This window comes from Rhinatrema bivittatum, unplaced genomic scaffold, assembly GCF_901001135.1.
Source record: "Rhinatrema bivittatum unplaced genomic scaffold, aRhiBiv1.1, whole genome shotgun sequence".
NCBI lineage: Eukaryota > Metazoa > Chordata > Amphibia > Gymnophiona > Rhinatrematidae > Rhinatrema > Rhinatrema bivittatum.
The window spans coordinates 74,101-97,433 of record NW_021821043.1 but is presented as its reverse complement, the minus strand read 5'-3'; the positions used below and the strand labels follow the sequence as shown (position 1 = coordinate 97,433).

General features: G+C 39.9%; 1 long non-coding RNA gene across 1 annotated transcript in view; it reads right to left on the bottom strand.

Moving 5' to 3' along the window:
- LOC115082390 overlaps nt 1–22,889 on the bottom strand; it is a 36,835-nt gene extending 13,946 nt beyond the window's left edge. Inside the window, exon 1 of the long non-coding RNA XR_003854158.1 lies at nt 22,823–22,889. This is a non-coding gene — a long non-coding RNA (uncharacterized LOC115082390). The remainder of the gene's footprint in view (nt 1–22,822) is intronic.
- Nucleotides 22,890–23,333: the final 444 nt, after the last annotated feature.

Sequence of the window (23,333 nt, the reverse complement as noted above, 5' to 3'; positions counted from 1 at the left end):
ATCTTCCGATTTTTCTTGAGGCCTGCAAATTGTAGAAAATTTGAAAATGTGGATGTGATGGCCCCTGTTTCAACAGACACATTGCCCACAAAATGTATGGTATCTTTAGCAAACAGAGAGATACACAAAAAAGTTTGGAGGGAGTGTAACTTAATTGCCAGGGGCTCTACTGCTAAAATAAAGAGAATATAACAGTAGACAGTCCTGATGGACACCCGTCTTAAAGGATTGATATATTTGGCCATTGATCAACACCTTAGCTTCTGGATTACAGTATAAAATGTGATTCTATTTCAAGAAATGACTTTGGAAGCTGCACTGCTCTAAAATCCAAAACATATAACTACAGATTAAAAAATCAAATGCCTTCTCCACATTTAGGCTTAAAATCATTCTGTTCTGAGGAGAGACAGAAGTCAATACCATGTTGTCCTTCAACAAAACCTGTTTGGTCGGATGCCACCAAATTGGGTACCACCTAGCTCACTCAAGCAACCAATATTGCCGCTAATAACATCCACATTTATTAGGGATATTGGTCTATAAGAACCTACCTCTAATGAGTCCCTTCCCTTTTTCTCTAAAATGATAAATACGGACTGATTCATTTCAATAGGAAGGGATCCTTCCTGCAGGAGGTCACCATAAAACTTGTTAATGTTGGAAGAATTGAGAACTTCAGGACTTTGTAGTTGTATAACTCCATTCACTCTGGTTTCTGATATAAATTGGTTCTGTGTTCCTATTTGTTCGTCGATGAGCTGGGGCAACTGAAAATTTTGGAAGAAATCATTTTTTGCCAGTATAGCTTCCTCCCTATGTTCGTTCAGGGCCAGATTTTATAACATGCGCGCAGGCTTAGATGAGTGCACGCAACTCAGCGCGCACAAATCTATGCCCGATTTTATAACATGCGTGCGCAGCCGAGCGCATGTTATAAAATCCGGGATCGGCATGTGCAAGGGGGTGCACACTTGTGCACCTTGCACGCGCCGAGCCCTAGGGGAACCCTGATGGCTTTCCCCGTTCCCTCCAAGGCCACTCTGAAATCGGAGCGGCCTCAGAGGGATATTTCTTTCCACTCCCCACCATCTTCCCCTCCCTTCCCCTATCTAACCTGCCCCCCAGCCCTACCTAAATCTCCCCCTCACCTTTGTTGTCTTAGTTACGCCTACCAGGTAACTTGCGCGCGCCAGCCATCTACCGGCGCGCGATCCTCCGGCACGGCCGCCGTGTCGGAGGCCTCGGTCCCGCCTCCAGACTGCCCCTGGACCGGTGCCATGCCCACACCCCTGCCCTCTTTCCGTCCCTTTTTCAAAGCCCTGAGACATACGCGCGTCCTGGGACTTGTGCGCGTCGCCGAGCCTATGCAAAATAGGCTTGGCACGAGCAGGGGCACTTTCTCAGGTTTATGCACATAAGTTACACACATAACCCTTTGAAAATCTGCCCCATAATTCTTTAAAATTTTCAGTGATTTGGTTTATTATCTGCTCTGAAGCAATGAAGATTCTCCCCTCCTTATCCTTGATTCCTGTAAAAAATGATCGAGGCCCTTTAACTTTCACCAGATTTTCCACTATTTTGGCAATTTTGTTACCATATTTATAAAGTTTGTAGTTATAATAACATAACAACTGCTCTTTGGAACAATAATTGATTTAATGCTGTCCTGGCTTCTTCCAAAACCCATTTTTACTCTTCTAGTAACCCTCTCTGATGATGAAGCTTTGCTGTGTGAACCACTTTTGTTAGTTTTAAGATTTCAGGATTTCATATTTTATTCTTTCTACTCATATAAACAATAACTGCTCTCCATATGACTACTTTTCCTACCTCCCACAATAAGGATACAGAAATGAGGCTGTTATGTTATATGTTATATATTCTTCCCATTGCTTAAAAAATGTTTATCATGTATCAAATCAGGGTTCATTCTCCACTCAAATCCTCTTTGTGGGGCATCTGCCTTTCTAAAACAACACTATCGGGCTGATATAATTCCAGTTTTAGCATCTAAAACCAAAGGGCACATGTCCTCAGGTACCAATAAGTAATCTAGTTTCAAGTAACAGTTATGAAGGTGTAAGTCAAATTTACTTTCTCCCCGATATAAAACCATCCAGATTTCTATTAGGCCCAATTTATTACACACATAGTTGACATTCATCTACAAAGTGTTTGCTTTGGCTGTTTTCCAAGAGTTTCAGGCTATATGTGGGTCTGTTACTATGTTAAAATCTAACCAAGAATCAGTTTATATTCCAACAACTGCAGAAATTGTTATGGTTATTGCATTTCCTTCTCTTCTGAGTCCAGTGTTTTTTCTCACTGGAAATTAAAAAAAACAAACAGTAAATGGTTGGGGGAGGAAATGTATAGTATAGCATGAGTCTCTTGGAGATAAGCAACTGTGTCTTTAATCTTGAAACAGAGTAAAACACTTTTTTCATATGGCTGGGGAATGGATGACATCTAAATTTAGAGTGTTTACCCAAACTGTACACCTTGGGGGTTTTGATGCCTTTGTACTGTTTTGATGGCACACACGCCACACCTTGATGGTTGAGATACTGCTATGCATTTATAATAGACTACACCGCATGCCTTGGGGTTTTTAGACACCTCTGTACTATTTGCAATTCATTGCATTCCATTCCTTGGTGGTTTTGACCCCTCTGTGCTGTTTGGGATTTCCCACACTGTATACTTTAATAGTTTTGATGCCTTCATGTTATTTGCAGTTCCCAAGTCTTGAGGGTTTTGATGCTTTTGTGCTGTTTTCAGTTCCCCATATTCTACCCCTTTGGAGTCTTCCTGCTACTATATCTAACTGCCATACCTCTGATGTACAACTTTGGGGTCTTGCTTCCATGCCCCTGGTGTACCTTTCTATCAGTCTTTCTTCCATGCAGCCTTGCTGCTAAGTACAGACTTTAGATCTTGTGGGGGTCTTACTATTACTCTCTTTTTCTGACATACCGCATACTCTTCAGTTTGGGGTGTTCTTACCACCATGAATGGCTGCTTTGCATCTCTCATGGTGTCCTGGCATCATCATGCCACTCTTAGTGCTGTTTTGTCCCTTTATCAATGCATGGATTTTATTTCCACCATCTTTGCTTCTTTATTCCCACTTCATGGTGCCTTAGGATGGTACATTTTCATCTGCTGCCTTTGGGAATTCATGCCACTGTTATTGGTGCCCTTTTGTGAAGCCTTGTGGTGTTCTTAACACTCTTCCGGCTGCTTTGCTCCTCTGACAGTGCAATAGAGAACTCCTGCCACTGATAGTTCCCCTTTGACCTTTTATGGTGCATTAGGCTATTCAAGCCACTTTTGGTGCCACGCCACTTTACCATAGTGTTGGTGCCTTAAAAGTCTTCTTTTTCTTTCTAATGTTGTATACCTATAAGTTTCCTTAGAATTGATTAGAAAAATTCATAATTTAGACGTTCAAAGTAGGCTGTTTCTACCCTTATTGAATTTAATGGGAAACAAACAAAATAAAGAAATGAAGAATGATGAATTGAGATGAGTTACAAAATAAATACATGAATCAAAAGAAAAATTTTGCATCTTTACATTTCTATTCAGTATCTGACATTGACAGTAATATTATTTGGGTGAGGAGCAGCACCCACTGTAACTTCTGCTTCTCCCCTCCTCCATTGCCCCCCCCCCCCCCCAGAAATCTGCCTCCCTAAATCTATAATTTAATCTTGGGCTCTTTGTGGAAGACAGATGTAGAAGGATAGAAAAAGAGATGTGAAGGAAAGGGAAACATGCTGGATGTGCATGTATATATGAGAGATGAGGCTGTGTGTTGGGTATATGCATGTTTTAGAATTTCATTGTGATAGAGAACAAAATTGTGCATGAGAGAGCCTGAAACTGTTGTATTTATGAGGATGGATGAAATATTTAATAACATTATATAAAACAAAGTGTATAGAAGGAGTGCTTAGAGTCCAATTGATGAGAGAACTGTTAATCAATAATTATCTGAAGCCTTTCCCCTCAGTCCACAGACTCAGAAGGTAACACTATTCCCCCCAACCCCCCCCATCTTCAAGTTTAGAGGGATATCTATTTATGGCCCATGGAAAAGTTGGTCATCCTAGATGTTGCTTCTCAGTGTATGTCCCCATCTTCAACCCCAGAGCCTCATCCCATGACCTCTTGTTCTAGGGAATTTATTCCTCTGAAATTAGTTTTTCTTAATTTTCCACATTGATACCCTTTGGATGTGTTTATATTATCCCCTCTATCTTGCTTCTCCTCTAGGATATGCATATTTAGATCTTCATGTCATACTGTTCCTGGTGCAAACTTTAAACCATTTTAGTTGTCTTTCGCTAGGCCATCTCCAGCCTGCCTATATCATTTCGAGGAATGGTCTCCAGAATTGGACTCTTTACACAATATTGTACATGACATCTCATCTATATAGAGGCACTGTGTCATTTTTACTACAGGTTATGTGTCTCCCTGTGCATCCTAAGATCCTGCTGGCTCTGGCCACCATTTTATCATACATTTTCACTATTGGTGAAGAATTAGAGGGAAAAGTAGGGAGATGAGTTACTATTCTTTATGATTTTGATCCATATTGAATATTTTCCTGTTATCCTATACTATCTTAATTTGTTTGTTTTGCTATTTCTTAATTTATTATTTTATCTGTTGTTATTAGCACATCAATTAAAAGGAGAGTTATACATTGGCAAAATAAACAATAAAAAGATTAGAACTGCAAACAGTGCTTTCAAATATTGCAGCTTTTTTTCCATTTGCTACCTGTATCATAAGTCAATTACAATAATGCAAATACTATAAAATATACCAATATATACATAAAAAATATAGTCCTTGTTCAGTGAAGTAGGAAACCCAGACCTGTTAGCATAGTCCTTATTTATATTCAATTTCAGTTTTTTTTTTTTTTTTTTTTTTTTTTTTTTTTTTAACAGTAGCAAAGCTACACCAAAAGCAGAAATTAATACTTAGTATAGACTAATTAATTGAAAGGTTAGGAAGGAAATAGGCTTGTTAAGTTCATGCTAATTGGTTAACTATATAATTACAATATTTCTGCTGAAGTCTTGATTTTAAAATGCCAGTGACTCTGAGCAATATAATCAGTTGACTAGATACATTTTCAATGTTAATTTTCAAATCACTTTCTGAAAACAGGTAGGATAAAAAGTTTGGGAGAATAAATATCTATCTTAGTGTAATTCTTTTTAATAAAAATGTAATTAAAGTAATATATGGTCTGATTTTGCAAGGTTTTATGTAGGGATAATTTTCAAATTATCTGCACTGGGATAAAGACCATGTACACCTTTTGCTAGGGGTGTGCAATGGAAACATTTTGTTTTGTTTGTTTTTCTATTTCTATTTTTATTTTTTAATTTATTTAAAATAAAATACATGAAACAAAATGAAACAAAAAAAATTAATGCTGTCTCCCAGTCTGCCTAACTTGTGAAAATAAATTGGCCTCTCTGTTTCCCCTCTGAACCCCTCCTTTCCACATCTGTTTATTTACATATCTGGAAATGTGGCAGGAACCCTTGCCAGTCACTCCTGTTCTGCTGGAGTTGTAGATCATGGTGCCCTTTGACTTGAGGCTGACACAATCCTGAAACTCTGCTGAATGATAAAATGGTACTGACTGACCTAAGGCTGGTGCCATTTTATTGTACAGAAGATGTTTTGGCTGGGCATGGGCAACTAGGGATCAATCCAGTCCCATTTCCAGTTATTTAAAAGCATGGTTAGAATAGGGGGGGGGGGGGGGCATTTGTCATTGCTGGTTAAACTGGAGGATGGACAAAACCCAGACAGGGCCCTATCCACCTGCTTACTTTGTAGTTTGCCAGTCAATGCAGTTAAAACCATATATGATGTGGAACAATACATGGAATTTTAGCCACATTGAGAGTGGAAGAAATTCAGATCATTTGTATGCTTTTTGCTTGCAGAAATCACTTTGAAAATAACCCTCATTATCTGTTAATTTATATGATTTGATCAAAAATCTACCATACATAACTAATGAATATTAGGGATGTGCATTCGTTTGCGATGAAATAGGAAATATAGACGATATTTCCTATTTTGTCATGTTTCAGGGGGTTGCCGAAATGATAGGAAAATCCATGAAATTTCATGTGGTTTTCTTATCATTTTTTGGGGGGGGTGGGGTGGGGTTGGAGAAAGGGCACATAAAAAAACCCCAAACCCACCCCAACCCTTCAAATTTCATTAATTGTAACCCCCCATCCTCCCGACCCCCCCCCAAGACTTGCCCAACCCCCCTCCCCCAAGACTTACCAAAAGTCCCTGGTGGTCCAGTGGGGTCCTGGGAGTGATCTCCCCCTCTCAGGCTGTCGGCTGCCACTAATCAAAATGGCGCCAATGGTCCTTTGCCCTTACCATGTGACAGGGGCTATCGGTGCCATTGGCTGGCCCCAGTCACATGGTAGGAGCAATGGATGGCCCACATCGAAAGGTTCGGCCAAATCACATCTCTAATGAATATGATACCTTTGAAGGCTTAAGGCTGAATTTTCAAAGGCCTACGCACACCTATATCAGAGAGATGCACGTGGCTGGGACAAGCGCACACCATACAGACTTTCAAACACCTGCGGCCACACATGTATCTCCCATTACATGCAGAAGAATGGGTTTGTGAAAAAGGGGCGGGCCAGAGGCTGGGTCTGGGTGGGCTTCAACAGCGCCATTGGGCACAGTCCCTCTGAAGCGAGCGCCGGGAGCCAACCTGTCCGCACATCCAGCTGCTGCCTCGGAGATCAAGTAAGTTTTAAAACAAAAAATGTAGGGTAGCTAGTGGGGTTGCAGGGGTTGTAGGTAGTTGGGTAAATGGGAGGCAGGTTAGGTAGTGGGTTTAGGAAGTTCCCTCTTCCCTCCCAGTCCATGTACAGGATGTAACCCCCCCCCCCACCCCCACACACACACTTCTGTGCGTGATTCGGTACTCATGTGCACATGCACAATCTGATATAAAATCGTGTGCATGGGTAGTGGATTTTATAATAAGCGTGCGTCGATGCGTGCATGTTATAAAATTGCTGGGTCTATTTGTGCGAGCCGGCAACTACGTACACATGGATGCCCGTGCATGAGTCTTTATATCTACCTTTTAGATTTTCATGATAATATTCTACCACATTTAGGTATAACAGTATTCTTGTCATATTGGATTTTTCAGAAAATAATGAAGTTGATTAGAATTATTGGAACCTAGAGGAAACATTCAATAAGAAAGAGCACTTCATTTGTAAGAAAAAAAGAAGATCAAAGATGGTACATCAATCTTTATGGTTTTGTCCAGTTTTCTGGATAATAAAAATACTGCAAAGAAATAGTATTTTTCTTAAACCAAAAATATGCAAATATAGCTCATGTATAGTCATTATGGATAGCCTGAAAACCAAATCTCCTTGAGGGTCAAGACTCAAGACAGGAAAAAATCTGGGAAAAATCTGTTTTTTAAACAAAGCAAGAGGTCCATATTCAGTGCTATTTGCCTGACTCAGCTTAGATTTAGCTGGATCAATGTAGGGATTTGAAAATCCCACTGTGCTGACCATCCCCAAGATAGTTGAATACTTTTTATTCAGCTAAAAGGTTATCCAGCTAACCTGGGTGCCGGTTGGGGGCATTCAGAGCAGAGTCAGCTATTGGCCAAATTAGCTGGCTTGATATTGATTTTTACCATTATCCCGCTAACATAGTCTTTAACTTTAGGGAAACCAAGGAGCTTGAAAAAAGTTTGTGGGATAAACTTATCTAACTAATTTTAAGATAGATGAGAATATTCAGTTCAGCAGGGCACCCACAGTTAATTTATCCAGCTAACTTTGCTAGCTGGAAAGCTGCTGAGTATGGACCTTCAACTTTAATGTTTAAACTGTTCATTGAATAAACCATAATACATAACAAAATGTATGGAGTGTGATTGTTCCTTATGCACTCCACACAAATACTACATAAGATTTTAGTTTTAACATTTTCACCACAAATGATATGAAACAATTACAAAATCATAAGTACAAATAAAATCCCTCCCTTCCTCGTATCCCCCCACCCAACCCCCCAAATCCAAAGTTACTTTTCTGGAGTGCTATGAGTATAAGGAATTAATACTTTTGGATAATATATACATAAATAAATCAAATCTTGCCTTTCTAGGCATGTAAAGCTAGATTTAACAAACCGGTTCAATTACCTGTGAATGGTGTACCTTTTTTCTTCAAATAGACTTGTTCCTCACAATATTACAGTATTATTTAACTGGTCCATGCTTCAGAGCTTCTGATAACATGGGTTTTTTCTAACCCCCAATACTAGGACTCAGAATATGTATGGGGCTTTGATTTCCGAACTACCTCAGCAATTGCAGTGTTTCCTAGCTCAGATGAATAGTCAAACATGAAAAGGGAAAGTATTATAGCTCCCCCAGGGAGTGGAAGAGCTGTCAATTAAACTAATTCAGAGCTCAGGGTCTGTTAAATAATGCACTTCCTAATTGAAGAGCTCAGAAATCCATATGCATTTTTTTTAAAAGGTAAGCTGCTTTCATCATCTTGTTTCTTGGATGGTTTCACTGTGAAATTTCTGAAATTAGTATTGCTTCTATACTATAAGGCATTTGGTAATTTTGCAAGTATGATTACAGTACAGTAAATCCCACTTCAGGGTGGAAAGCAAGTGAAGAGTTGCTCATCAAGCAATAGAGGATGTTATGCTATTATTATAGAAAAAGGTCCCTGTTTTCTGTGGCAGCTCAGCATTAGATTCTATGGCAAATATTCACCGTGTGAAGACTTATTGAGTAAGGGTAGTAATCACCAGGTAGTAACCTCCATTCCAGCAAGCCACCCCCCATGGCTCTTCTCTTCATTCCCATCCTCTAACCTTTATGGATCCAGTGTTTATCCCTTGCCCCTTTGAAACCCTTCACAGTTTTAGTCTTCCAGAAGGGCATTCCAGGCATCCACCACCCTCTCTGTGAAGAAATACTTCCTGATATTGGTTCTGAGTCTTCCTACCTGGAGTTTCAAATTGTGACCCCTAGTTCTACTGATTTTTTTCCCAACGGGAAAGGTTTGTTGTTGACCATGGATCATTAAAACCTTTCAAGTATCTGAAAGTCTGTATCATAGCACCCCTGCTCCTCCTCTCCTCCAGGGTATTCATATTTAGGTTCTTCAATCTCTCCTCATAAGTCCCTTTATGAAGACCATCCACCTTTTTGGTCGCCCTTCTCTGGACTGCCTCCATCCTGTGTCTGTCCCTTTGGAGATACGGTCTCCAGAACTGAACACAGTACTCCAGGTGAGGCCTCACCTTTTATATCATGGTAACATAATTTGTATTTAATTCCTCCTTGTAAAAATGTGATGCTTAATTGTATACCCCTGTAACTACCAGTTACTTGATCTTTCCCTCTATTCCCTCCCTTCCAAGTTTACGCCCCCTCATCCCCCCATCTTTATTCATCAGTTCTATGTTCATTGTAAAGCCTGTTGCTGCTTTTTGTTTCTTGTTAACCAATGTGATGTTCCCAACGACCATCGCTATATAAAAACTGTTAAATAAAATAAATGTATAACACATCTCAGCTTTCTCTGACAATGTTCTTTTGTTGTTGACATATTTCTACACCAATTCTAACTGGTATTCCGGGTAAGTATAAAAACAGTTATCTAACTTTATTTAAATTCTCTCAGAAAAAATACTCTAAAAATTGAGTATGTACCTTCTCCAAATTACGCTTTTGGGCATAAACTCTGTCTCAGAATTAAAGCATTCAGTATTTGTCTTTCTGTTTTAGAAACTCAGATACAATAAGGCGCTATCAAGGTATATTGCCCAGCAGAGCAGGAGCAGCTTTTCTGCACTCAGGGCAGACAGAATTATGCCCGTGCGTTCCCCTCCTTTCACTTATCAGTATCTGCTTTGACACAGCTCTTTCTCCTTTAGCAGCAAAGGCACGGCTGTCATAATTGTGGCAGCTTCAGCAAAGCATCCCCTTGCCCTCTCTCCCCCCATCCTCCTAGCCAGCATCTCCTTCTTTCTCTTCCCCCACCCCAGGCCCAGCAATCCCTCTCTCTTCCTTTCTTCTCTTTCCCCTGTAACCTCCTCTCCCCCACTCCACTCTGTGCCTTGAATCCTCCTATTTCGCCTATTTCTCCTTAACTCCTTGCCCTGCAACCACCCCAACACTTGCTCTAGATTTCCTCTTTCTCTCCAACCCAGTCTTGCATCCGTCTTTCACCCTCACCTACCCCTTGCCCAGCAGTGGGAGTCCCCTCCACCACTTTACCCAGAAGCAGAAGCTAGGGGTGTGCATTCATTTGCAACGTATATGCCATATTCGTTGTATTCATGGGGGGTCATGAAATGTATGGCGAACCCCCACGAATACAACGTATCAGTAACGAATAAACCCCCCACCCTCCTGATGCCCCCAGGACTTGCCAAAGTCCCTGGTGGTCCAGCGGGGGTCCTGGAGCAATCTCCTGCACTCGAGCCGTCGGCTGCCAGTAATCAAAATGGCGCCGATAGCCTTTGCCCTCACTATGTCACATGGACTACCGGTGCCATTGGTCGGCCCCTATCACATGGTAGGAGCAATGGACGGCCAGCACCATCTTGTGCTCCTACCATATGACAGGGACCTACCAATGGCACCGGTAGCCCCTGTGACATAGTAAGGGCAAAGACTTTCAGAGCCATTTTGAATACTGGCAGCCGACGGCTCGTGTGCAGGAGATCGCTCCAGAACCCCTGCTGGACCACCAGGGACTTTTGGCAAGTCTTGGGGGGGGGGGGGGGTCAGGAGGGTGGGGGTTGTAGTTAATTAAATTTAAAGGGTTAGGATGGGGGTTTTTTTGGAAACGAATACATATGTAACTAATGAACGGATCGGGGTCCCCTGAGAATGGATGCAACGGATTTGGATCCCCACGAATAACGAATGGGACAAATCCGTCCCTGCTGCCATCCCTAGCAGAAGCCCCCTTTCTCTCTTTGCCATCCTCCCAATCTATTGCACAATAGCAGTCCCTTCTTTGGCTCCCCTTTTTATCCATGCCAAATGGCAGCCACCTCCCTTGCCGTCTTTCTGTCTCTCCTCGCTCTCCTATGCTCCTCAGGCTGCAATGCTATAGATCTTTCTGCAGTGGCAGCAACAATAGCTGAAGAAACATCAGTACAGGGCCAGTGAGCCATGAGGCAGCCCCCAGCTTTCGCCTACACAAGCTTATTCATTGCAGTATCCTGAAAACATGAGTGGCCGGGGGTCCCCCAGAACAGATTTGTGAACCATTTCCCTAAGGCCTTCAGCCTTGCACAGCCTCCTCAAGTAATTTTTATGATCATAGGCTCCCCCAGGGTTTTTATAATTAAACTCAGGGGGGAGCCAACACAACCCTTTCGAGAACAGTCCTGTAAAATCACATTACTGGGCATCTTACTTTTAAATATTAAACTTTGTTTTGCAAAATATGTCTCAGAAATCATGTCACAGTCTCTCATGAATATGTGTTTTGTGATTTTTGGAAACAGACTGCAAAAAAAAAAAAAAAAAGATCTCAAGAAATACCTACATTTATCAGTTAAAAGATATACTATATCTGATGAAAGTAATTTAAAAAAATGGCTGGCTGGGCTGAACTATAATTCTTTTTCCCTTCACTACTCACTATAAGAAAAACATTCAAATTATTTTGTCACTTCAATTACAGTGACACAAAGGCCCTCAAAGTCCCTCAATTACTGGGAAGAGGAATAGCCTAGTGGTTAGAGGAGTGGGCTACAAACCAGGAGACCAGCGTTTGAGTCCCACTGTCACTCCTTGTGACCTTGGGCAAATCACTTTCCTACAAAATTATTATCAGAAGTTCAGGAGGCTGTGACATGCAAATCCCCTACCTGAATATCTGAGTAATCTATTCAATGGTCAGTTAAGTTACCTTCACACTAAAGGGTCTGACCATCTTTTCAATTTCATTCTGTGTTTCCTGAGCTGGCAGCTCAAGTTACATAGCTGTATTGTTCTCTTTTTCCCCCTGCTGCAGTGCACTTAAATGGTTGCATGCACAAACCTCAGTCTCTTGTGAGCGGGGTTTCACTGGTTTTTACTTGAGTAAATGCACTTTACTCAAGTTAATGGGCTTTTGAAAATTGCTACAATATTATTTTAACATTTATGCATATATAACTCCTTTGAAAATTACTCCCATACAGAACAGAGACCCTCACCAAATACAGAATAAGGGATCCCAAATTAGAAATAGAAATTTGCAGATAAAAGCAGAATTCTTCCTTGTACTGTTATCCTCCCCAATTCCTCCCCCCCCCCCATACAGGCACATGCTCATTTTTTCTGTACCCTGCAGATTGGGGGGTGGGGGTGGGGGGGGAGTAACCAGCGCAGAGTAATTCCTGGATTAGGGAGGGTTCTTCTTTGCTTTGCAGTATGCTTTGTCGACTCTAGGCTCACATCCATTCCCATTGATTTCCTTGCATACTGCTTGGAAGGGAGAGGGCTGATTCGGGGCACTGGCCAATGGAATCATTGGGACAGAGTCTTATGTGCTTATGCCCATGGGTAAAAGCAGCCTTGCTGATGATGCCCCTTGGACTTGACACCCAGAGAAGCCGTCGCCTCCCTTGCCCCTCCCTAGTTCCGACTCTGACCCAGGTGAGCTAACAATGCTGTCTATTGTGAGTATTTCTGGCCAAGATGTGTAGTTTTCAGGGGGTGGAGGAGGGTGGGCTGACAGCAGTTACATAAATTATTGGGCATCTGTTGAAAATACATTTCTTGTTGTTTCAGGTGATCTTCAAATGCAGATCTCATCCCCCTTGGCTTGCAAAATAAAGTCTATCTACAAAATATACCTAAACCTGACTGCCTTGGGTTCTTTTCCGCTTGCCCCTAACTTCTAGATTTGGATAATAACTAAAGTGGCGTGGAGGAGTAGCCTAGTTGTTAGATCAGTGGGCTACAACTCAGGGAAACCCGTCACTCTACTCTCCATCGCCTCAGGTACAAATTAGATTATAAATCCCCTGAAGTGGAAAAATATATAAAACCAAAACATAATAAAAGTAATTTCACTAGCTTTTATCAAAGATTCTCATGGCATGCTAAAAGTCATCTTTATTTAACATACGATTTTCAGTAAAATTTCAAACCGGTTTGACATGCTCATTGTAGAAGCCCAAGTGCTGTTCAATGAAACCTTACAACCCAGAGTTTGATCTTAAAATTACAAAGGCCTCAGTCACTGTCCTGCACTTGGCTGCCACTTTAGCTGAAGCAACTTCCACAGCCAGCAGAAAACTGAACTATGCGCCCCGGAGTTCTAAGAGTCCCCATTTTTATACCTCCTGAGAATGTATTCAGAGAGGGGATAGGTGAGATAATATTCTCAAATAAAAGACTAATTTGTATTGGCTGCAAGTTATGTCGCCAGCTCCACATAGTAACCAGGGTCTAATCACGAAGCCTTGTCATGACATTCCAGCCAATAGAATTCATTCCAAGTTTTGCTGCCTTGTTGAAAACAGTTAGACGAAATAAACATTCTTTTTCCTCTCATTCAAATTCAGCTGCTGAGACACTAATAAAAAAAAACATCATTCCAGGCCAAAGTAATTAAAGTTTTCACATAAATTCTAAAAATCGTTTTCTGATTTCTTAGGAAGTAATTTTTAATTAATTTCACATTTCCCAACACAACTTTTATTGCTGTGACTGATGGAGTTACATTTGCTCAAAAACACTTTTTCTCTTTTAAAAGGTGATCAATTAAAGTTTCTGATGGAATAACTGCCACATGAAACTTCCCTATAGATTTCAATAGTGCCTGATCAACTTAGGGCAACACCTTAACAATTAAAAACATCACTGAACATAGCCAGATCCAAAAAGAAATCTCCATGGTTTCTGTACCTCTAGCAGAGACCTCACACAAAACAAAAGAAAAATGTAACCCCTAACACCCCTCTAAAGAAGTGCATTTGAAGGAATGCAGGATTCTCTCTTTTACTGCTCTATTAAAGTCTATTGGCTGTTTTTCTAACCGGGGACCTTAGAGAAGTCCCTCCTCCCTTGAATCTTCAGAAGCAGCATCGCTTCAATTTTAATAACTTATAGTCCAATTAGACTACAACTATGGCAGACTATCCCTATACACAGTGTGACTGCATGTGCTGCGGCAGTCAAAAAAGCAAACAGAATGTTAGGAATTATTAGGAAGGGAATGGTGAATAAAACGGAAAATGTCATTATATCTTTGTATAGCTTCATGGTGAGACTGTACATTGAAGAGATACAAGTACCGTGTGTAATTCTGTTCACCACATTTCAAAAAAGATATAGTTGCACTGGAAAAGTTACAAAGAAGAGCAACAAAAATAATAAAGGGGATGGAACAGCTCCCTTATGAGGAAAGGCTAAAGAGTAGAGATGTGAATCGAAACCGGTTCGGATTCCGGTTCCGATTCACATCATGTTTTTTTTTTGTACGGCCCGATTGTGGTTTTGTTTATCGGCTGCACCCGAGCCGATAAATAAAAAACCCACCCCGACCCTTTAAAACTAATCCTTAGCTTCCCCCACCCTCCTGACCCCCCCAAAAACATTTTACAGGTACCTGGTGGTCCAGTGGGGGTCCCAGGAGCGATCTCCCGCTCTCGGGCCGTCGGCTGCCACTAATAAAAATGGCACCGATGGCCTTTGCCCTTACCATGTGACAGGGTATCCGTGCCATTGGCTTGCTCCAGTCACATGGAGGGAGCACTGGATGGCTGGCGCCATCTTTAAAAATGGCAATATTGTGGGGATTTCCTATCGTTTTGGGGGAGCCCCCGATCTGATGATTTTGAAAATATCTTATGATATTTTCAATCCTCCGAAGCCCGATTCACATCCCTACTAAAGAGGTTAGGGCTGGTCAGCTTGGATGAAGGGGGATATAGAGATCTTTAAAATCGTGGTAGGTCTAGAACAGGTAAATGTGAATCGGTTATTTACTCTTTCAGATAATACTAGGGAAGAGTTTCCCAAACCTGTCCAGGGGAACTCACAGCCAGTCGGGATTTCAGGATATCTACAATGAATATATTTGAGATAGATCTGCATACCATGGAGAATTAACATTTGCAAATTTATCTCATGCATATTCATTGTGGATGGGAAAACAAAAAAGAATAGATGCCTCAAACTTTTCCAATGTTTATTAAAACAGAGACGTGTTCATAAAATGCCCGACTCAGGCTGAGTTTCGCAGCTTAGTAGCCGCTAACTCAGGGGCTACAATTAAACCAGACAAGAATAAATCATATAAGGATTACATCAATATTATAAATTTACACAAACAATAAACAGCATCATTAAGATATTATAAATATTAAAAAGTTTTTATAAAAAATAAAAATCTTTTTAAATTATCACTAAGATCTCAGATAATCAAAATTGAAATAGTACTGTTAGTCTTCAAATGGTGACAAAAAACTTTTCTGAATAAATATTGTGCAAAAGATAAAAATGTAAAATCCTTATAAAAAAATCAATATTAATTATTACTTAAAACAAATTGTCCTTATCCTCCTTAAAAACATAATTTTTTTTTTACCTTGAACACTTCAAAGTCAAAGATGAAACTCAGCAATTTAGTTTCATCCACACTGGATGAAACTAAATTGCTGAGTTTCATCTTTGACTTTGAAGTGTTCAAGGTAAAAACAATTTTATGTTTTTATGTTTTACAACTGTGAAAGTTGTAAGATGAAAATTGTTTCTTATGTTTCTGTACAATGTGATAATCCTTTGTAAAATGTGTTTAAATTAATAAAGATAAAATAAAGAAATAAAAAAAGAAAGGCAGCCTAATGCAGAATAAATCAGAATTTGGAGAGCATGTGTCTCTCCCTCTTGTTTTAAAATAGAGGGAAAAGGTGGGAGAGTCATCCAAGACTGACATTAGCAAGGCAAGGGTAGCAATGCCCAAAATGAGCAGTGTTCTCCTCATTGGTTCTTGCTTCTGAGCTAGTGAAGGCAGTATTTGTTCCAACTGATGCTGAGGAAGAATCTTATCTGGGGTTCCCTGAATCAGAATATATTGAAGACCTAGCAACCTAGCAATTTGGAAAGTTTAGTCAGTAGCATCTTAGCATCTAGTAAAGTGATGGAGAGAGAGAGATGACACAGATAATATTAAGATTAATCCCCCGGAAGAGCAAGAAGAACAGAGAAAATATGAGTGATTGTCCTGGTATTTTTCCTCATGATTCAGCCTTTACCTCAACTCAGTACTACCATTAACCCCCAAGGATGTAGAGATGGGATTATGGAACATATCCTTGCTCGGGAGGCAACTTAAAGCATATGAGGACCTACATTTTGGTAAGTGTATTCACTGTAGGAAGGATATCACTAGAAGGAAACATGCAAGACATCTCACAATTGCTGGGATGTAGCATTACTTGTAGAAGTAGCACCTGCTAGCATTGGCATCAGGAAATGATGGCAATTCTAGCCTGGGGACCTCTTCTGCCACTGTAAGTGAAAACCAGAGGAAAGTGGTTATAAAGAGGAAGACTTATTCCCAAACTGATCCCATAGCCCCTTGCATCAGTCAGGTAAGAGTCCAGAAGTCAACAGCTGAAGCTGCAACCCAGCATAGAGGAAATGAGGGCTGTTGTGTAATACTGTCTTGGGGAAAGAGGCAGGCAGCATCTAAAATAGTAAGGAGCCTCAAAGAAAAAATTGTCCTTGATAACCAGCACCTGTAGATAGTGGAGAACTTGAGCTTTAAGTGTCTGCTGCATGTGTTAGTGCCCAATTATAAAGTGCCCTCTAGGAGTACATTTAGTAGGAAGGTCATCCCCGCCATGTACAACCTGTGCCGTAGTCAAATGCAGGTGCAGCTGACTAAGGCAAAAGAAAGTAGAGTGCATTTCACCAGAAATTTCTGAACAGTAGAAACACTATGCACCTCTCATAGGGCCTGATTTAAAAAAAAACAAACCAAAAAACATTTACTCAAGTAAATGTGCTTTACTTGAGTAAGGGGGCTTTCAAAATTGTTATATATGCAGAAGGAAATAAAAGCATATTAAATTGCCATACTGGGTCAGACCAAGGGTTTATCAAGCCCAGCATCCCTTCTGCTGTGTGACTATATCGTTTTTGAGATGCGGCACCAGAATTGCACACAGTACTCAAGGTGCCGTCTCACCATGGAGCGATACAGAGGCATTATGACATTTTCCGTTTTATTCACCATTCCCTTTCTAATAATTCCCAAAATTCTGTTTGCTTTTTTGACTGCCGCAGCACACTGCACCGACGATTTCAATGTGTTATCCACTATGACACCTAGATCTCTTTCTTGGGTTGTAGCTCCTAATATGGAACCCAACATTGTGTAATTATAGCATGGGTTATTTTTCCCTATATGCATCACCTTGCACTTGTCCACATTAAATTTCATCTGCCATTTGGATGCCCAATCATCCAGTCTCACAAGGTCCTTTTTTCAATTTATCATAATCCACTTGTGATTTAACTACTCTGAATAATTTTGTATCATCTGCAAATTTGATTATTTTATTCATCATATTCCTTTTCATATCATTTATAAATATATTGAAAAGCACCAGTCCAAGTACAGATCCCTGAGGTACTCCATTGATTGCCATTTTCCACTGAGAAAATTGACTATTTAATCCTACTTTCTGTTTCCTGTCTTTTAACCAGTTAGTAATCCACGAAAGGACATCACCTCCTATCCCATGACTTTTTAGTTCTCAGAAGCCTCTCATGAGGGGCTTTGTCAAACCCCTTCTGAAAATCCAAACACACTGCATCTACCTGTTCACCTTTATTCATGATTATTAACCCTTTCAAAAAAATGAATCAGTTTTATGAGGCAAGACTTCCCTTGGGTAAATCCATGCTGTGTTCCATTAAACCATGTCTTTCTATATACTATGTGATTTTGATCTTTAGAATAGGTTCCACCATTTTTCCTGGCACTGAAGTCAGGTTCACTGGTCTATGCCATTCAATTGTCCATAATATTTACTCGAGTAAGTGCACTTTCCTCCAATAAATGGCTTTTGAAAATTGGTATGATAGGATATAACATTTACAAATGTAACTCCTTTGAAAATGACTCCCCATAGTACCTTGGTCTATTGCTGCTATTCTGGGCCATTTTGCCTCTCTTTCTGGCACAGTGAGTGTCTGAGACCACTTCAACATAGAGAAGAGCAGAAACAGCCCTTTACCAATGCCAAATCCCAAAGTTTTAAGTTTTCTTAAAACTCTGTGAGAGCTTTAAGTAGCATGTGCTTCTGGTTCATGAGCTCAAGAGGAAATATAGAGCTTTTTGGACATATACAGACTTTACAGTAAAATTATGCCAGTGATGCTTGATCCAGAGAGCAACTATTAGCTAGTTAGAAAGATGCTGCACTGTGATTTGTTCTCTAACTAGTCTTCTTGCCAATTTTTTCTGCCTTGGATCTGAGAAGACTCTGAGAAAGTGGTGAGATCATACAGGAAAGAGTTGGTTGCAATATTGCCAGTTGTTTTTTTCTCAGCAATACACAACCATGGATTTCAATGGGCCATAGATTGAATGGGAAACATAATAAATTGGTCAAAGGTATTTGTTTCATTTGTGGGACTCCTCTGTTTATTTTGGGGAAACACAAATGAAATAAAGATGGCCACAATTGATATTTTTGCATATTTGTTTCAAGCTAATGCACATCTCTACTACAGCTCAATCTCTCCGACGTGAACTCAGCCATCACTTCTTGGCATGACATCACCAACAAAATAGCCGACCAAACATGCCCTCTATCCACCAAGGTGATACACAAAGATCAAGACAACAGAAAACCCTGGTTTACACCCGAGCTAAAGGCCATCAAGTTAGAACTTAGAAACAAAGAACATATCTGGCGCAGAAATCCCACCTCCAAGAACCAAGCAATCTACAAATCCATACTCAACAAGTACAGGAACACAATTTTCAAAACAAAAAAAGACTTTTACGCAAAAAAATACACCACTTTATATTTGACTCCAGAGCTCTCTTCTCTTACGTCTCCGCCCTCACCAAACCCCCCCCCCCCCCTCCATCCTTTCCAGACGACAAAGCGCTTTCCAAAGCAAACAAACTCGCATATTTCTTCGAAGAAAAAAATCAAACTCACCAAAAAACTTCACATGCCAAACTCATCTACCACCCCATTGCAGACTCAGCAGAACACCAGATTGGAATCCTTCGAGACCTCAGCATCATTCAACTCTTTCGAGATGACCACCTCACTTGAAGTCACGAACATTCTTAAGAAACTCAAACCCTCCTCGCACCCTCTGGATACTATACCATCAAACATCCTCATATCAATACCCAACTCCATAGCGAAACCCATAGCAGAAATCATTAACTGCTCACTTAATCAAGGTATCGTACCAGATTCCCTCAAACAAGCTATACTAAAACCTCTCTTAAAAAAAACAAATTTGTCTACAGAGGAACCAGCGAATTTCTGTCCCATTGCTAATCTTCCCTTCATCTCAAAGATCCTGGAAAAAATAGTAAATAAACAGCTCACCGACTACCTGGAAGATCACAAAATTCTGGCACCTTCTCAATATGGATTTCGAAAAACACTAAACACAGAAGCTCTGCTGATATCCCTCATGGACTCAGCTTTCCTAAGCTCAGAAAAAAAAAAGACAACCTCACCTCCTTATTCTCCTCGACCTTTCTGCAGCCTTCGATACGGTCAACCATACTATCTTACTTGACAGATTAGCTGCAATTGGTATTTCAGGCATGGCCCTAGACTGGTTCTGTTCATTTCTCAACAACAGATCTTTCAAAGTGAAAATCAATAACAAAGAATCACAGGCAATCATCTCTAACATGGGAGTCCCTCAAGGCTCATCTCTCTCCCCTACCCTCTTCAACATTTATCTTCTTCCCCTATGCTTCCTCCTATCCAAACTGAAAATCAAACACATGATTTATGCGGATGACATACAAATCCTCATCCCTATAAGGAAATCCCTTCAACTATCTCTAATGTTCTGGGAACAATGCTTTCAAAAAATTAGCACTCTCCTCATAGAACTCAATCTAGTCATCAAGGACAAAACAGAATACCTCATCATCTCACAGGAAGATAACTTCATCCAAAGAGAGATCACACCCATTATAACAGATCAACAACAAAAAGACACCGCTCATCAAAATCCACTTACACCAATCCTAGACAGCCTCAAAAATACATCCTACGTAAGAGACTTAGGCGTTCTGCTAGACAATCAGCTGAACCTAAAAAGATTTGTAAACACCACAACCAAAGAATGCTTTTTCAAACTACAAATACTGAAAAAGCTTAAACCATTACTTCACGCTCACGACTTCCGCCTCGTCCTGCAATCAATTATCCTGACCAAAATTGACTACTGCAACGCGCTACTAATCTGATTACCAGCCTCCACCATCAAACCTCTCCAGATGGTACAGAATTCTGCAGCTAGGGTCCTGACCAACTCTAACAAGAGAGACCACATCATGCCCATTCTTTACAATCTCCACTGGCTTCCAATTGAATTCAGAGTCTCCTACAAAGTCCTGACCCTCACTCACAAATACCTAAACAACATAGCACCTATCGATCTCACCCATCAACTCCGTACCATTAAATCAACAAGACCAATCAGAAAAGCCTACCAAGACACCCTTATCATCCCTCAAACCAAAACTCCACTAAGAAATAGGGCTTTCTCCACAGCAAGCCCTTCACTTTGGAATTCACCACCACCAGAACTCAGACAAGTCACTTGCCACCAGTCATTCAAAAAAAAACTGAAAACCTGGCTATTCAGCCAAGCATTTCCATGATTTCTAAGAAGCTGCTTCAACGAACTCTTATTACATCCTCTCCTCTCCAACTATATAACCCCTCCACCCCCCTCCCTCTATTCTTCTCTCCCCCCTTGGATTTAGACATATAAGACTTTGTTGTGCCATGTATATTTTGTTCTTATGTTTAGCCATGTAGTTTTTTTGCTCTTATGTTTAAATGTTACTCAAAAAGTTATACAATATGTTACTCAAAAAAGTTCTTTGTTATATGTAATTGCCAACAAGCAAGCTTATTCAACTGTTCTCTGTAAACCGATTTGATTTACATATAATGTAAGAAGAGCGGTATATAAAAACCATAACTAAATAAATAAATAAATAAATACTAAGTGGCATTTTGAAAATCAACCAGTGACCGGTGTTCATAAATGTTCTTGAGTAACCCAGTGTCTCACATTTTTATGTATACTTGGAATAGGTATTTCAGAGGGCAGAGTTGAGGTGGGGATATGCACATTGAACATAAAGTGTTATGCTGGGACAGACCAAAGTCCATTGAACCCAGCATTCTGTCTCTGATTGTGGCCAGTCCAAGTCACATGTAGCAGTCAGATTCCTAATAGTTGATGTATTCTTTGTATCTTCCTCCCAGGGATAAGCAGTAAGCAATGGCTTTCCCATTGTTTTGTATTTTCAAAAGTATACATGTAATTTATCATACATAAGTTATACCTTGCTTGGAGCAGGTGTAACAATTGTAACTGCACTTGGACAATTCTGCCATATCCCACTAATTAAGGCAGGAGTTTGAAGCAAACATGCACCAAAGTTTGCATTGTACACACATATTTACTGCTATTTGGGGATACCAAACCAGTATACTGATAATGTGTGTAATCAGCTATATAACCTGATATTCAAGCACAAATGATGTATACATGTTGTGTTTTGAAAATTGGCTTGTTTTGTGTGTGCTTATAAGCAAGCACACATGCAACTTTGCAGTTAGGTGTACTGCTGAAAACTTACCTAGTACTGTCTTGGTATTCCCATTTAACAAAGTATGATTTACTGTTATCAGCTTACCTCTTTCAAAGTTGTTACCTTTTGCAAAAGTGGTCAGCTCTTCAAGGTCTCTTCAATATCATTGGCAACATCTTTGTTGAAGTGTTTCAGTGTCCTACTTTGCATTACGAATAGATTTTTTTCACCTGGTATATTATATTACTATATTCTTCCATCTTAGTTGTCCAGTCTTCATATAAAGCATGTACAATGTAATTGCTTTTTACAAGTTAAATTGTTTTCAATTGATTTCTTTGAACATCTCTGAGACTGCTTATCCTTTTGGATATATATTTATCCTATATTTTAATTTAATTTAGAACCATTCCATGTTTCATTACTTTGGATTTTTTCAGTCTACTTGATCGAGATCATACCTCCTGTCTTCAAAATTAGCATTTTTGAAGTGAATATTTTGAATTTAATGTTTATTTGCTGTTCTCTATGGATTACTTGGAAAAGGTTATGGTTATTGTACTTTAAGGGTTCTCCTGCACTCATTTTCTGCAGATATTTTGGTGTTTATGAATAATAACTTCCATCATTCATTTTCATTAGTTGCTTATAAGAGATGTCAAATTAGGAAGTTTTTACATCTAATAATTTTATTTACTTTTTTCCCAGTCTTCTTTTCTTGTGGTCAACAGTCAACTGTTTATAAAATAAAATAATACTGCTTGTAATGAAAATTTCATAAAAGTATTATTTCTTTACTCTGATCAGGAGGTTTGAAACATACTCTGAATCATAATCCTGGCCTCTTCTCTGTTCTACAATAGTGCTCGGCCCTGAGCTTTGGCCATCCTCACCTCAAACAAAGCACTTGGCATGCTCTTCCTGCCATCACAGAAGCATCATGTCATCCTTTTGCTGCTTAACAAAAAACAAAAGATAACAAGTTGCTAAACTATTTTTTGAATCCTGCCTAAGCAACTGCTTAGGCATCCTAAACATCATCAGACCTACCGAGAAGAAGAGAATGAGGACAGATGGTGGGAGTGGACAATGCAGGGAACAGTGACAAAAGAACAGAAGGACAGAGGAACACATAACATTTGTCAGCATCAACACTTTAGCCAATCAAATCCGACCATCTAGCAAAGGGGGAAAGAAAACTTTCCAAAGAATCTGATTATATGTACCACATTGAATGATAGCATAATATTCCCAGACATAAGAAACTGAAATGTATTCTACTTCTATTTGTATGCTCCACAAATGGCATACCAGACAAGTTATGTTATTGTATGACAATTCTGCCAGTCTCACATGAACAATATGGTCATGCTGTCATTTGAGCATGTATTACAAAGACAACAC